General features: G+C 45.7%; 1 long non-coding RNA gene across 1 annotated transcript in view; it reads left to right on the forward strand.

The window, feature by feature from the left end:
* The window catches only part of LOC134761710 (uncharacterized), a 59,154-nt gene extending 47,293 nt beyond the window's left edge, over nucleotides 1-11,861 (forward strand). The window contains exon 3 of the long non-coding RNA XR_010140776.1: nucleotides 9,993-11,861. This is a non-coding gene — a long non-coding RNA (uncharacterized LOC134761710). The remainder of the gene's footprint in view (nucleotides 1-9,992) is intronic.
* The last annotated feature ends 4,198 nt before the right edge of the window (nucleotides 11,862-16,059 follow it).

Consider the following 16,059-nt stretch of genomic DNA (forward strand, 5'->3'; position numbering starts at 1 on the left):
TAAGAGTGTATTGGTTAATTTTCATACATGAAAATTTGCATTTTCCTTTTGGTCTAGATTTCTAATTTTATTCATTGTGATTAGAGCAGATAACTTTGTATGACTTCTACTTTTTAAATTTTTTTTTCAGATGGAGTTTTGCTCTTGCTGCTCGGGCTGGAGTGCAATGGTGCAATCTCAGCTCACCACAACCTCTGCCTCCCAGGTTCAAGTGATTCTCCTGCCTCAGCCTCCCGAGTAGCTGGGATTACAAGCATGCGCCACCACGCCGGGCTAATGTTTTTGTCTTTTGTTTGTCTGTTTGTTTGTTTTTTGTACAGATGAGATTCCTTCCTGTTGGTCAGGCTGGTCTCGAACTCCCGACCTCAAGTGATCCACCCGCCTCGGCCTCCCAAAGTGCTGGGATTACAGGCGTGAGCCACCATGCCCGGTCTACCTTTTTAAATTTATTAAGACTTATTTTGTGGCCTAATGTATGGTCCATCCTGGAGAATGCTCCATGTGCAGTAGAGAAGAATCTGTATCTTGGTGTTGGTGGATGGATGTTTTGTAGATATTTGTTCGGTCTAGTTGGTTTAAGGCATTGTTGATCTTCTTTTGTCTAGATGATTTATTCATTATTGAAAGTGGAGTATTAAAGTCCCCTAGAATTATTATAGTATCCTTCGGTTTTATAACTTCAATTTCCTTTATTTTATTTGAGAAGAATTAGAAAAAAAAATCCAGTTCAATCAATTAGGTTTAATTAGAATTCTTGTAATATTTTATTCTAGGAAAATTGAAGGAAATTAGTATTTGTAACTATCTACCATATGGAAGGAACTGTATTCATTTCCTTTACTATTATTTCATTCAGATCTTTACAAGAGTAAAAGGTATTGTAGCCAGATGTAGTGCCTCATGTCTGTAGTCCCAGTACATTGGGAGGCCAAGGCAGGAGGATCACTTGAGGCCGGGAATTTGAGACCAGCCTGAGAAACAGAGTGAGACCTTGTCTCTACAGAAACTTAAAAATATTAGCCCGGCGTGGTGGTGCACACCTGTAGTCCCAGCTACTCTGGGGATTGAGATGGGAGAATTGCTTGAGCCTGTGAGGTCCAGCCTGCAGTGAATTGTGACTGCCCCATTGCACTCCAGCCTGGGCAACAGAGCGAGATTCTGTCTCAAAAAGAAAAAAAAAAAGTATTGTGTCTACTATTTTACAAATGAAAAAACTCAAAGTCAAGTTGCCTAAGAAACATGCCCAAGATTACACAATTAGTAAATGGTGGGACCACAGTTCAAACCCTCCCCCCTCTCATTCTAAAGCAATGCTCTTTGTATAGAATCACATTACCTGGAAAGTACTTTAGCTTCTGTTTTACCACATGGGGACCTGAAACATCCTTTAAGTTGCATGAATCATGAGGAAGCTGAGGCTGAAAAAGTTGAATAACATTCTGAACATATGAAGTAGTTAATTGACAAAATCAGAGGTTCTGCTGAACTTCTGATGTCTAAATTCCACTGTTTTTCTCTGACAGTACTGTAATGCTAGGTTTGAGGGCAGCCAAAGTAGTGATGTCATCTAATTTTTTAAAAATTGTGTGAAAATTCAAAACAGACTTACTTATTCCAAATAAACAGCCAAATGTAAATATATATGGAATAGAATGATAATAGAAAGTATGTTTTCTTTTTAAAAATGAGTATGCATTTGCCAGTTAGGGTGGTGCATACCTGCACTTTGGGAGGCCGAGGTGGGAGGATGGCTTGAGCCCAGGAGTTCAAGACCAGCCTGGGCAACATAGAGAGACCCGGTCTCTACCAAACAAACAAAAATTAGGCAGGCATGGAGGTGCATGTCTGTGGTCCCAGCTACTCAGAAGGCTGAGGAGGGAGGATCGCTTGAACTTGAGGCTGCTGTGAACCGAGATCATGACACTACACTCCAGCCCCCGGGTGACAGAGCAAGACTTGGTCTCAAAAAAAAAAAAAAGAAAAGAAAAGAAAAGAGTATGCGTTTAGAAAGAGGATTTATGCGGCGGAAGCACTGGAGAGCTGTGGAGCCTTTACATGTTAACAACAGTCCCTACTTCCTACCTACTATCCCCAGCCACCAATCAGTAGTTTCAGATCTAACAGAGCATCTCTTTTTCTTTTCTTTTTTTCTTTCTTTTTTTTTTTGTTTTTGAGACGGAGTTTCACTCCTGTCACCCACGCTGGAGTGCAATGGCACCATCTCGGCTCACTGCAACCTCTGCCTCCCAGGTTCAAGCGATTCTCCTGCCTCAGCCTCCCAACTAGCTGGGATTACAGGCACCCAACACCATGCCTGGCTAATATTTTGTATTTTTAGTAGAGACGGGGTTTCACCATGTTGGCCAGGCTGGTCTTGAACTCCTGACTTCAAAAGGATCCTCCGCCTTTGCCTCCCAAATTGCTGGGATTACAGGCATGAGCCACCATGCCCAGCAAAGTTTTATCTTTATTTCCCAAGAAAGTAAACTTCCAATTAGCTTAAATTATGTCTTTGAATTAAAAGAACAAAGTTAAAAACTGTATCTTGGTAATGCTCTCTGCTTATTAGTTTTACCTGGAGTTGAGTAAACATTTTAAAATTTCCTTCTTTTTTTAAGCTATGGATCATTCTTTGCGTATACCCTTCGTTAGTAATTCTGCACCATTACTTTATCGTCTCCCCTTTTTATCCTGCCTTCAGTGATGGGTTGGAGTTCCACATGTGCTCTCCTACATTCATTACTTTGCATTATTTTTCTATTAATTTTTTATACGGTGTGTTTTTCTCCATTCTGACTTTTATTTGGCTAATTTGATTTTCTGCCACATCAGTTCAGCCTTTTACTGTTTTGCTAATGATCTGATTTTGGTTATCACATTTCTCTTCATGGACTGGCTTTGTATATTAACTGCAACATCTTTTAAAGCACTTCTTGAATTATAAGTAAGATCCATTTTGGGGGGCTGAGGATTACTTGATTTCACCATGTTGGCCAGGCTGGTCTCTAACTCCTGACCTCAAGTGATCTACCTGCCTCGGCCTCCCAAAGTGCTGGGATTACAGGCGTGAGCCACTGTGCTCAGCCTCTTTTTCTTTTTTTTAAGAGATAGTGTCTTGCTCTGTTGCCCAGGCTGCAGGGCAGTGGCATGATCATATCTCACTCCCCCTGTAGCCCTGTCTCAGCCTCCTGAGTAGCTGAGATGATAGGGGCACGCCACCACTCTTGGCTAACTTTTTAAATTTGTTGTAGCAATGGAAATCTCACAATGTTTCCCAGGCTGGTCTCGAACTCCTGGACTCAAGCGATTCTCCTGCCTCGCCTCCCAAAGTGCTGGGATTATAGGCATGAGCCACTGCTCCTGGCCTTTAACAGAGCATCATGAAGCTTCCCTGGTAGATCTCTAAACTGGCTCTAAGTGGTTTAAGCTAACTTTGGGTGGAGTTATGGTTAGCAAGCAGGGAAGCCTCCCTGACCTTCTCACTGTTTATATTGTCACTCCTAATAGGGAAATGATCAGCCCCTGCCTTCCCTTGTCTCTTCTGATTAGAATCACTGGTACCCTTCATTACAGCCATCAGACTCAGTGTGTTCCCGAGCCAGACCTGACCCGGGCGGAAGTTGATCAGCAGTTTCAGCCCTGCCAGGAGGAGAGAAGCCTGGAATTTTTCTTCCTCCCTACTGTTACCTGTCCTCCTGGTGCCACCTGTTGCTAACCTGGCTCTGTTGTTCTCTCCAGAAATAAGTGAGGGTTCTAGGCTGGACACAGTGGCTCACACCTGTAATCCTAGCACTTTGGGAGGCCAAGGTGGGCGGATCACCTGAGGTCAGGAGTTCGAGACCAGCCTGGCCAATAAGGCAAAACCTCATCTCTACTAAAAATTCAAAAATTAGTCAGGCATGGTGGTGGGTGCCTGTAATCCCAGCTGCTCAGGAGGCTGAAGCAGGAGAATCACTTGACCTGGGAGGCAGAGGCTGCAGTGAGTCGAGATTGTGCCACTGCACTCCAGTCTGGGTGACAGAGTGAGACTCCATCTCAAAATTAAAACAAATAAACAAACAAAAAAACGTATCAGCTGGGGAGCTGAGAGGCTCCATAATGCCACAAGCACAGAACCTAGAGAAACCTAAGAACTGTCAACTCTAACTTGGCTTGTTGGGTTCTCATGAAAATCTGTTTATCGAGGATGATGGATAGGTCATATTGGATTGATCAGTCTGTTGACTTGACTTATAACTTGTCAATATTTTGGGTTGTGCTGTGCAGGCCTCCATTCGTACTCTTTCCCCAGACCCTGCAGAATTTAGAGTTAGGCTTGGGCCCAGCTCTTGACTCATCAGCCCCTGATTTCTTCATTCCCGCTTGCTCATGTTCTTGAGATGCCATATGCCTCGTACCATGGTTGAGCCAAAGCGTGATATAAATAGCACTTCAGGAGGGAGAGAAGGCAAGTCCGTTCAGAGAAGTTAGAATACTCTAATAAAAATAACAGGGGCTTGGGCCGGGCATGGTGGCTCAGTCCTGTGATCCCAGCACTTTGGGAGGCCGAGGCGGGTGGATCCCTTCAGGTTAGGAGTTCGAGACCAGCCTGGCCAACATGGTGAAACCCCATCTCTACTAAAAATACAAAAATTAGCCATGTGTCATGGCATGTGTCTGTAAACCCGGCTACCCAGGAGGCTGAGGCAGGAGAATCTCTTGAAGCCCGGAGGTGGTGGTTGCAGTGAGCTGAGATCACAGCACTGCACTCCAGCCTGGATGACAGAGCAAGACTCTGTCTCAAAACAAACAAACAAACAAACCAGGGGCTTTAGAAGGCAATATACCTATATTCAAATCTCAGCACAGCTAGCAAGTAATTTGACTTCTCCAGGTTCTAATTTCCTAATTTATATGTATCTAATTTGATATGTCAGGGGAATAATCTCCACCTTAAGACTGGGAAGCATTCACAAAATGTGTGAGTCAAGGGCCTTACAACAGTGCTTGGCTCACCATCCACAGTCAGTAAACAAGCCTGTCTTGCTAATGGTGGAAAGCTGTATTCTCCTAGGACAGAATCTACCATCTTGAACGTGTGCTCTTTTTTTTTTTTTTGAGACGGAGTCTCACTCTTGTCGCCCATGCTGGAGTGCAGTGGCACAATCTCAGCTCACTGCAACCTCCGCCTCCTGGGTTCCAGCAACTTTCCTCCGTCAGCCTCCTGAGTAGCTGGGACTACAGGCACGTGCCACCACGCCCAGCTAATTTTTGTATTTTTAGTAGAGATAGGGTTTCACCACATTGGTCAGGCTGGTCTTGAACTCCTGACCTCAGGTGATCCACCCACCTCAGCCTCCCAAAGTGCTGGGATTACAGGCGTGAGCCACCGTGCCCAGCCTCTTGTGCCCTTTTCCAGTGCATTGCATGGGAAAGACATTTGCTACTGGAACCTGATGTCCATGCCAAGAGTGATCCTTTCCCCAGCCTGTCCTTTATTCTCTGACACCTACCTTCACTCACACTTCTCAGCCTCACTTTTCTTTTTTTTTTTCTTTTCTTATTTCCATACGTTATTGGAGAACAGGTGGTGTTTGGTTACATGAGTAAATTCTTTAGTGGTGATTTGTGAGATTTGGTGTACCTGTCACCTGAGGAGTATACACTACACTCAATGTGTAGTCTTTTATTCCTCATCCCCTTCCCTTCCTGTCCCCCTGAGTCCCCAAAGTCAATTGTATCATTCTTATGCCTTTGCATCCTCATAGCTTGGTTCTCACTTACAAGTGAGAACATACGATATTTGGTTTTCCATTCCTGAGTTATTTCACTTAGAATAATGGTCTCCAATCTTATCCAGGTCACTGCAAATGCCATTAATTCATTCCTTTTATGGCTGAGTAATATTCCATTGTATATATACATACCGCATTTCTTATCCACTCATTGACTGATGGGCATTTGGGTTGGTTCCACATTTTTGCAATTGCAAATTGTCCAGCCTCAATTTTCTGACTAGCATTGAGATCTTGCTTTTCTAGCCTCACAGTGGGGGCCGGGCGGGTTGGGGTGGGTTGCTTCTGTCTCATGTCACCATTGTTTGGAATGATTATCTAGAATTTTGTCTTTGTGGGTTGGCCTCTGTCCCCTGTCCGTTTTTGACCTGAGTCTTTCCCATAAGTGGTTTTGGACTATATATTCTTGTGTATCCAGACTGACTTTTCTCCCTCCCAGACTCTGGCTGTCACAACAGGTCTCAGTGCAAGCACTATCTGTGGCTCAAGCAGGGCTATGAATAAAAAAGATGTCCTCCATCTCCTTAGGAAATAGCACTCAGATGATGGGGTAATTCCTAAGGCCAGGAAAGGAGAGAGGAAGTCCTCTGTAGCACTGAGAACAGGAAGTAAGAAACTCCATGCCCTGTAAATTGCCAGGCAAGCTAGTGTGTCACTCCTCCAAGTCTTTTTTTATTTATTTTTATTTTTTTATTTTATTATTATTATTATTATTATTATTATACTTTAGGTTTTATGGTACATGTGCACAATGTGCAGGTAAGTTACATATGTATACATGTGCCATGCTGGTTTTTTTTTTTTAGACAGAGACTTGCTCTGTTGCCCAGGCTGGAGTCCAGTGGCACAATCTCAGCTCACTGCAACCTCCACATCCTGGGTTCATGTGTTTCTCTTGTCTCAGCCTCCCTAGTAGCTGGGACTACAGGTGCGCACCACCATGCTCGGCTAATTTTTGTATTTTTAGGGTGATGGGATTTCACCATGTTGTCCAGGCTGGTCTCAAACTTCTGACCTCAAGCTATCCACCCACCTCGGCCTCCCAAAGTGCTAGGATTACAGGCATGGGCCACCACACCCAGCCATGTCTTTAGTATAATTTGGTTTTCTTCAGATTTCTTGGCAAAATTAAATTTTAAAAATTTGAACTTGTGTTAGTTCAACCAACAAAGAATGCATTTTAGAGACATGTAGAGTTCTAGACCCAAAATGTCAGATGGAACTTGGCTGAACATGCGTAGGGGATATAGAAGAGGTCAACATTTGGTAGGGAGAGAAGCTAGGATGACTAGAATTACTATGATCTTTCCACTAGGAAATGTTCTCAGAGACTGGTCTAACCAATGGCACCCAAAGGAGAGGCTTGGACCTAGCCTTGCCTTTGTTTTTTCCAATGCCTTCCCACAGCCATTAAATCCTACACTGTCACATTAAATCTTAATACATCCCTTGATTTGCTCAGCTCCATCCACCTCTCTTTATATCCACTGCCATGTTTTTTGTCAGGTCCTCAGTTTCCTAACTGCTTCTGATGCCTCCAATCTAGAGAGATCCTTTCTGGTTCCAAGGTACAAAGAAACCGTATGCATGGAGGTCTCCAGGGGCCTGTTCAGAAGGGTGGATCCAAGGGCTGGAGAGAAGAGAGAAAGGCACAGAGAAGCCATTCCCAGAGCATCGTGGTCAGAGCATGGCCAGACATCCTAGGTGCTCTCAACAGCATGGAGGAAGAGAGAGATGGGCTTTGAGTGTGAGTTAGAAGTAACGAATTGGCTCTGAAATGGCTGGGCCTTCCAGAAGTCCTAAATTTGCACTTGAGAAAGAATATCTGTTAGTTTAGGAGGCCAGGCAATGGGGAAGCAGGTATTGAGACAGAGGCTGGAGAAGTGCAGGGAGTTTATCTGCAAAATGGTGTCAGGGAACTGGAGTGAGGGACCAGAGGAGAAAGATGGAAAACCAACTCAAAGATGTCACAGAGGCTGGGCGTGGTGACTCACGCCTGTAATCCCAGCACTTTGGGAAGCTGAGGCGGTTAGATCACACGAGACCAGCCTGACCAACATGGTGAAACCCCGTCTCTACTAAAAATACAAAAATTAGCCAAGCATGGTAGCAGGTGCCTGTAATCCCAGTTACTGGGGAGGCTGAGGCAGAAGAATTGTTTGAACCCAGGAGGTGGAGCTTGCAGTGAGCCGAGATCGCACCACTGCACTCCAGCCTAGGCGACAGAGTGAGACTCCATCTCAAAAAAGAGAAAAAAAAGGTAAGTCATAGAGTCAACCACTGCTATGGAAAACTGGAACTTACTCCCTGGGCCTAGAACCAATAACAACTTTCATCTTATAAATAAACCTTCTATGTAATTCTCAAATAGCCCATGTTTACTTTTTTATCTGTTTCCAGCCAGGATCCTGGATATGATTCAGTGGACTGGGCAGGAAATTTAGCCTCTTAAGAGTCTGAAATCTAGAGCAGGGAGTTAAATCCAGGCCAGTGAGAGAGATTCTGGAAACAATACCATCTACTCAGGCAAAGGAGTTGCAGACACTAGGTGAAAATTAAGGTGTCCAGGTCCCAGAGGGTTAAAGTTGAAAAGCAGAATTCAGACCTTTTGGATGTAGAATGTGGAATGATACAAAATGGAGACTTAGAAGCATGAGAGTGGGTGAGAGGGAGGTGGATAATAAAAATATACCTAATGAGTACAATGTACGTTATTTGAGTGATGGATACTCTAAAAGCCCCGATTCGCCATTATGCAATCTATCCATAAATTACACTTGTACCCCATAATTTTTTTTTTGAGACAGGGTCTTACTCTGTAGCCCAGGTTGGAGTGCAGTGGCATGATCATAGCTCACTGTAGCCACAAACTCCTGGGCTGAAGCAATTCTCCTGCTTCAGCCTCTGGAGTAGTAGGGAATACAAGCACAGGTCACCTTGCTCAGCTGATTTTTTTATTTTTATTTTTATTTGCAGAGATGAGGTCTCACTCTGTTGCCCAGGCTGGTCTCAAACTCTTGGTCTCAAGCAACTCTCCAGCCTCAGCCTCCCAAAATATTGGGATTATAAGCATGAGCCACTATGCCTGGCCACTTTATACAGATTTTAAAAAATAAAATAAAAAAAGAATTCAGACTTTTTTTTTTTTTTTTTTTTTTTGAGACAGAATTTTGCTCTTGTTGCCCAGGCTGGAGTGCAATGGCATGATCTCGGCTCACTGCCACCACTGCCTCCCGAGTTCTAGCGATTCTTCCACCTCAGACTCCTGATTAGCTGGGATTACAGGCATGTGCCACCACGCCCGGCTAATTTTGTATTTTTGGTAGAGATGGGGTTTCTCCATGTTGGTCAGGCTGGTCTCGAACTCCCGACCTCAGGTGATCTGCCTACCTAGACCTCCCAAAGTGTTGGGATTACAGGCGTGAGCCACTGTGCCTGGCTGAATTCAGACCTTTTAAGGCAGCTTATGAAATATGTTTCTGAACTGTTAATGGGGATCCCTGGCTCCTGGCACCTGTGAGTCAAGCGTAGCCCCACAATGTGAACTCTCCACACTTCAGGTTGTGTATGGATAAAAGATGAGGAGATTTCTATAGGAATCTCTGCTGTGTCCTTGGACTGGTCTAGGGCAAAGAGTTGCCATGTCACCCACTTAAAGCTGGAGGAAGCCTGCTTCAAATAGCTCACCAGAGGCTGGGCGTGCTGGCTCGTGCCTGTAATCCTAGCACTTTGGAAGGCCGAGGCAGGTGGATCGTGAGGTCAGGAGTTTGAGACCAGCCTGGCCAAGATGGTGAAACCCCGTCTCTACTAAAAATACAAAAATAAGCCAGGCGCAGTGGCGGGCACCTGTAATCCCAGCTACTCAGGAGGCTGAGGCAGGAGAATCGCTTAAACTCGGGAGGTGGAGGTTGCAGTGAGCCGAGATGGCACTACCGCACTCTAGCCTGGGTAACAGAGCAAGACTTAAAAAAAAAAAAAATAAGGCTTACCAGAGTAGCCACTGGAGTCAGAGATGGAGCTGAAAAAACTTGCACCTAAGATTGGTCCGGTGTTTTCAAGGAGTCCTGTGAGTCTCATGTTCTGTGAGGCCAGTCAGTTTCAGTTCATTGTCACCCAGTTCCAGTTCAACGGTACCACCAGGGGTGGTGTGGGGCTGAGTATTTGTTGCTGTCTATTGACTCCTTCTCTCTTCTCTCTTCTATTCTGTCTGTGCCCCAGACGACTGACCTGCTTGGGCCACAGCAATGGGCTTCTTCATTCTCCAGCTTCTGATTGGACACAGGCCATGGGAGAAGGCAGAGCAGAGTCAGGGGCATTATCCTCCGGGCTCCATTCCTGCAAGATTGCCATGGCCTGGCTGCATCCCTCCATGAAATGCTACAGCTGAGTCCGCCCTTCCTCTCTGAGCTCCGCTAAGCTCTCCCTCCCTTGTGTCCCTAAAGGTCACAGTTGTGTCTATGGGTCCTCTTATTCAACTTTCCTGCAAAGACCCAGTTTGAATGTGCCATCTAGATCTAGGGCCTCAATGGGATGAACTAGGTTTCTCAATCAGGATCAATTCCGGAGGAGAGTGGAGGTGGGATCCACGACGTAGCAGTGGACTTGGGGGAACCAGCCAGCCCGAAGGGCCGTCCTCAGCAGGGGGAGGTGAGGAGGTTACAACCTGATGTCAGAGAAGCACTGGAGGCTTGGTTTCCTCCAGAAAATTATTTGTTTGTTTGTTTGTTTATTTATTTATTTGAATCAGAGTCTTGCTCTGTTGCCCAGGCTGGAGTGCAGTGGTGTGATCTAGGCTCATTGCAACTTCTACCTCCCGAGTTCCAGCGATTGCTGTGGCTCAGCCTCCCTGGTAGCTGGGATTACAGGCGTGCACCACCACACCTGGCTAATTTTTGTATTTTTAGTAAAGATGGGATTTCATCATGTTGGCCAGGCTGGTCTCAAACTCCTGACCTCAAGCGATCCACCCACCTCGGCCTCCCAATGTGCTGGGATTACAGGCGTGAGCCACTGCGCCTGGCCCCTCCAGAAATTTAGACCTGGGCTGAGGAGCAGCATACCACGTCTAGACTCCCCTCCTCCCTTTCTAGAGAGGCAGGCACTCCTAAAACTGCCAGTCTGAACTCCAAGCCTCTGGACAAACTACTGGAGAGGGCTGCAGGAGCAGATACACAGCCAGGAGGTCTCATGGTTACAACCAGGTGCTCAGGATTTTGCCATAGAGCACAGGAAAACCCCAAAATGGAACACAGGCGTGTGTGCATTGAACATGCACCTATATGTGACAGGTACTTTACCTGTATTCCCATGTATTCTTCGTAACTACCCTCCAGGCTGCTTTTTCCTTCCCCGTTTTATGAATAAGAGACATGAGGCTTATGACAGGTGATGAAATATCCCCAGATCACACGGACAGGAATTTGTGACTTTTGCAGAATTATTCTCACTCATATGCCGTTTCCACTGGACTAAGCTAGTCCTTGAATGCACACCAGGGTGTCCTTTGCTAGAATTTTAGGGTAAGGACATCTGTTAAGTGGCTATTGGCTTGTCCTGCAGTTTGGTAGCATGTTATAGGTGACATATACACCAATTTCCTCCTTCCTGAGCTAGGAGGACCGCACTCACTGTAGGCTGTGCAGATGAACCTGTTGAACATTTCTCCCCCGTCCGTCCTCACACCCCCCTTCCAGCCAAGTCTCCACTAACGTTGATCTGAAGGGTAATTTTCTTGTCAACTGTATAATTAATGGGCTGCACACTACTGTGGCCCTCTGTTATTCTGCTTCTCAAAGATATATTTCAAAATGAATAGCTGTTTAACCAATCACTCGGCAGACGTCTTACCCTTAGGTGTTTCTGTCTGTCAGCATTTTCACACATTGAGACTGAAGTAGGCAGAATCAATTTGGATATCGGCTCTGGGAAGGTGAAAGCAGACACAAATTAGAAATTCTTGGAATATCAGAACTTGTCGCCTATTAGTGCTGAACGGCGTGTGGATTGCCCTTGCAAGCTCCTTGGCCCTGCGCTCCAGCACTCCGGCATTGCCTGCCAATTTTAATAAAACGAGAAGAGGTCTTTTGTGGTGGCTTTAAGATAATGTCTTGTACGGCATGCATGTCTGATCTTTTGCAGTAATCAGAGCATTTATTTTGCTGTTCCCTGCACAAAGGCTCAAAGCGGTAGTTTTGCAAGAGAATTTCAAAACTACTGACAACCCTGGGAATGTGAGAATGAAAAAGGCATGCATTTATTCAGAAAGAAAATTCTGACACATCAGAGGGGTGCTTTGGAGGTGCCTTTTATGGGAAGGGAGTTTTGCCAGAAGCTTGCTAATGTAGAGGATGACAAAAAGGATTTGGGAGATATGTTCAGTTATTGGAACCAACGTCTCTAATTGACCTGGCCTGTTGCCCTTCCCAATACTGGTTGTAGAGGCAGAGGTAATTGTAGGAACCTTATTGGTGTCTACGGTTCTTGTGCCCGTGGCCTACCATGGAAGTCACCTGCAGAAGTCCTGTATTAGTCCATTTCACGCTGCTGATAAACACATACCTGAGACTGGGTAATTTATAAAGAAAAAGAGGTTTAATGGACTCACAGTTCCACGTGGCTGGGGAGGCCTCACAATCATGGCAGAAGGTGAAAGGCACATCTTACATGGTGGCAGGCAAGAAAGAGAATGAGTGCCAAGTGAAAGAGGTTTCCCCTTATCAAACCATCAGATCTTGTGAGACTTATTCACTACCAGGAGAACAGTATGGGGGAACCGCCCCCATGATTCAATGACCTCCCACAGAGTTCCCTCCCACAACACGTGGGAATTGTGGGAGCTACAATTCAAGATGAGATTTGGGTGAGGACACAGCTAAACCATGTCAAGTTCCATATGTGTTGGTGGCCTCCTAAGTCTCAGGGTTCTTTAGTCAAAGGACTGTGCTTGCCTCTTGAGTTGGGGACAAGTTGGATGTGCCTGGATTTAACTCCACAGGAGTGACCTTCCACCTATGAGTGATAGAAGCTGGTGAGTAAATACTCCAGTGTCTTCATTTCTCTGATGAGCCTTGCCTTATTCTGCACCATGAATTGCTCTCCTTCTGTCTTAGAGTTTCTGAGAGTCTATGGAGTGGGAACCCCTAGCATCTAACATGCCCAGAACCCAAAGGTGGGGAAATGATTACCCTTTGGCCCAAGCTTTAGAGGTAAATGTTACCCTTTTCTGCACTACCATGGACATTCTACCTGCCTATATTAGTCAGGGTTCTCTAGAGGGACAGAACAAATAGGCCATATGTATATGTAAAAGGGAGTTTAGGCCAGGCACGGTGGCTCACGCCTATAATCCCAGCACCTTGGGAGGCTGAGGCAGGTGGATCACCTGAGATCAGGAGTTTGAGACTAGCCTGGCCAATATGGTAAAAACCCACCTCTACCAAAAATACAAAAAAGTTAGCTGGGTGTGGTGGCACATGTCTGTAATCCCAGTTACTTGGGAGGCTGAGGCAGGAGAATCTCTTGAATCCAGGAGGCAGAGGTTGCAGTGAGCCTAGATTGCTCCATTGCACTCCTGCACTCCAGCCTGGGCAACAAGAGTGAAACTCCATCTCAAAAAAAAAAAAGGGGGGGGAGTTTGTTAGGGATAATTGACTTACATGATTACAGGGTGAAGTCTCACAAGGGGTCTTCTGCAAGCTGGGGAAAGAGAGAAGCCAGTAGCGTGGCTCAGACCAAGCCTGAAAGCCTCACAATCAAGGAAGCTGACAGGGCAACTCCCAGTGTGAGGCTGAAGGCCTGAGAGCCCCAGGGAGACAGCCGGTGCAAGTCCCAGAGCCCAAAGGCTGAAGAACCTGGAGTCTGATGTCCAAGGGCAGGAGGAAAGGAAGCAAAGTGCCTGGCACAGGAAGAGAGAAAGAGCAAGATACTCTCTGAGCTGCTCGGCCCTCTTCTTCTGCATACTTTGTTCTGGCCGCTCCTGCAGCCAATTGGATGGTCCCTACCCACATTGAGGATGGGTCTTCCTCTTCCAGTCCACCTACTCAAATGTCAGTCTCCACTGGAAACACTCTCACAGACACATCCAGAAACAATGCTTCACCAGCCATCTAGACATCCCTCCACCCCATCACGCTGACACCTGTTATTAACCATCACACTGACTAAGAGGATCTCAGAGGGACCAAGACTTAGGTGCCTGCTGAAGGGAGGACCAGCCCACAGGCATACTCCTATATCTGCCTTTGCTCCTTTATTTTTATTTATTTATTTATTTTTAATCTTTTCAGACAGAGTCTTGATCTGTCACCCAGGCTGGAATGCAGTGGCATGATCATAGCTCACTGCAGCCTTGACTTCCTGGGCTCAAATGATCCTCCTGCCTCAGTCTCCTGAGTATCTGGTACTACAGGCGTGCACCACCAAACCCAGCTAATTTTTGGAAAAATGTTGAAAGAGGGTCTTGCTACATTGTCCAGGCTGGTCTCAAACTCCTGGGCTCAAGTGATTCTCCCACCTCAGCCTCCCAAGTCACTGGGCTTACAGGTGTGAGCATCATGCCTGGCTTTTCCCCGCTTTCTGGATGCACTTTTCCCAGACCTCTACTCCTCACCCCCTTAAATAAAAAACAAAACAACAATGAAAAACTACCTGGGCAAAATCTTTCTCTTAGGTTGTGCTCTCCAGAGGAATGTTGGCTACAATAGAAGAGTCTCTAGAAAGCAGATCTTCAGGATGGGGTTCAGAGACCTGATCCCTCACTCCTCAGTTAGGTGCAACCTGGACCCCGTTGACTGGGAAAGTGGGGTAGTGGTAACCTCTGGCCTGCAGAAGGCTCACAGTGACTAAGCCTCTCATAGATGGTGGATCAAGCTGAGATTTGAATAGAAGGCAAAGCTTCGGCTTACTTCAAGCATGCACATTTGATGAGTATGAGGTTGCTGGTCATGATAAAGCTTCTGGAGTTGGCTGGCTTCTGTCAACAGCTTTGGAAGAGTTGAAGAAATACAATGAAAAGACTCAGGTTAGTCAGCCATCAACTCAGAAAGCCTTCATGGACACATTTACAGATATTTCCGTCTCTCTTGGCTGTAGGACAAACCGTGCTGAAAATTTGGCACAGCACTGTATGGTAAGAACAGAAAAAGAAAATGAATTGCATAGGCTTGATAGGTATCCTTTGTCAAAATGAAAACCCAAAAGACTGAGACGCAGAGACAGAGATGGAGATATTTGTTGGATAGCCTGAGAATACTGAAACCTGGATTCTCCTGAATCTTTCAGTCCAGCAGAAGCAGTGCTCTTCCTTGATGGAGAAGAGCAGCTTCTCTTTGCCTGGAAGTCTGCAAAAAGCTCACATGAAGACACTCTGCAAGATGATATTTGCTCACCATATCACCCATTCCTGTGTCTTCACATGGCCAGGCTATAGCCCAGCCCAGCCACTTTGGGCTTTGGAGGAAAATAATGTACTCACCTAAAGAATTGCAAGACTCGGCTGGGCGTGGTGCCTCATGCCTGTAATCCCAGCACTTTGGGAGGCCAAGGTGGGCGGGTCACCTGAGGTCAGGCGTTGAGACCAGCCTGGTCAACAGGGTGAAACCCTGTCTCTATTGAAAACACAAAAAATTAGCCAGGTGTAGTGGTGGGCACCTGTAGTCCCAGCTACTTGGGAGGCTGAGGCAGGAGAATCGCTTGAACCCAGGAGGTGGAGGCTGCAGTGAGCTGAGATTGTGCCACTTCACTATAGCCTAAACGGCAGAGTGAAACTGTCTCAAAAAAAAAAAGAATTGTAAGACTGAGCAAATATACATTGAGAGGATTTATAGGAGAGAAACTTGTGGTGTTAGGCCAAGAGTGCTGCTGCTAGTGGTGGGGTAGCATATACAGGTAAATAAGGAAAATTTATTAATATGAGAACACTTTCCCATAACTTAGGGGTTAATATCTTGGTGAGGTCACATGGAGCCAGTCCTCCAATCTTGCTGGGTGGGCTCCTTGAAGCTTACACAGGATGATGGTTCTTAGTAAATGGGTTAGTCTATTCTCATGCTGCTAATAAAGACATAACCAAGACTAGGTAATTTATAAAGGAAAGAGGTTTAACTGACTCACAGTTCCACAAGGCTGGGGAGGCCTCACAATCATGGTAGAAGAAGGAACAGCAAAGAGACATCTTACATGGCAATAGGCAAGAAAGAGCATGTTCAGGGGAACACCCATTTATAAAACTGACAGATCTCATGAGACTTACTCACTATCATGACAGCAGCACGGGAAAGACCGAAAC

This window comes from Pongo abelii, chromosome 6, assembly GCF_028885655.2.
Source record: "Pongo abelii isolate AG06213 chromosome 6, NHGRI_mPonAbe1-v2.0_pri, whole genome shotgun sequence".
Lineage (NCBI taxonomy): Eukaryota > Metazoa > Chordata > Mammalia > Primates > Hominidae > Pongo > Pongo abelii.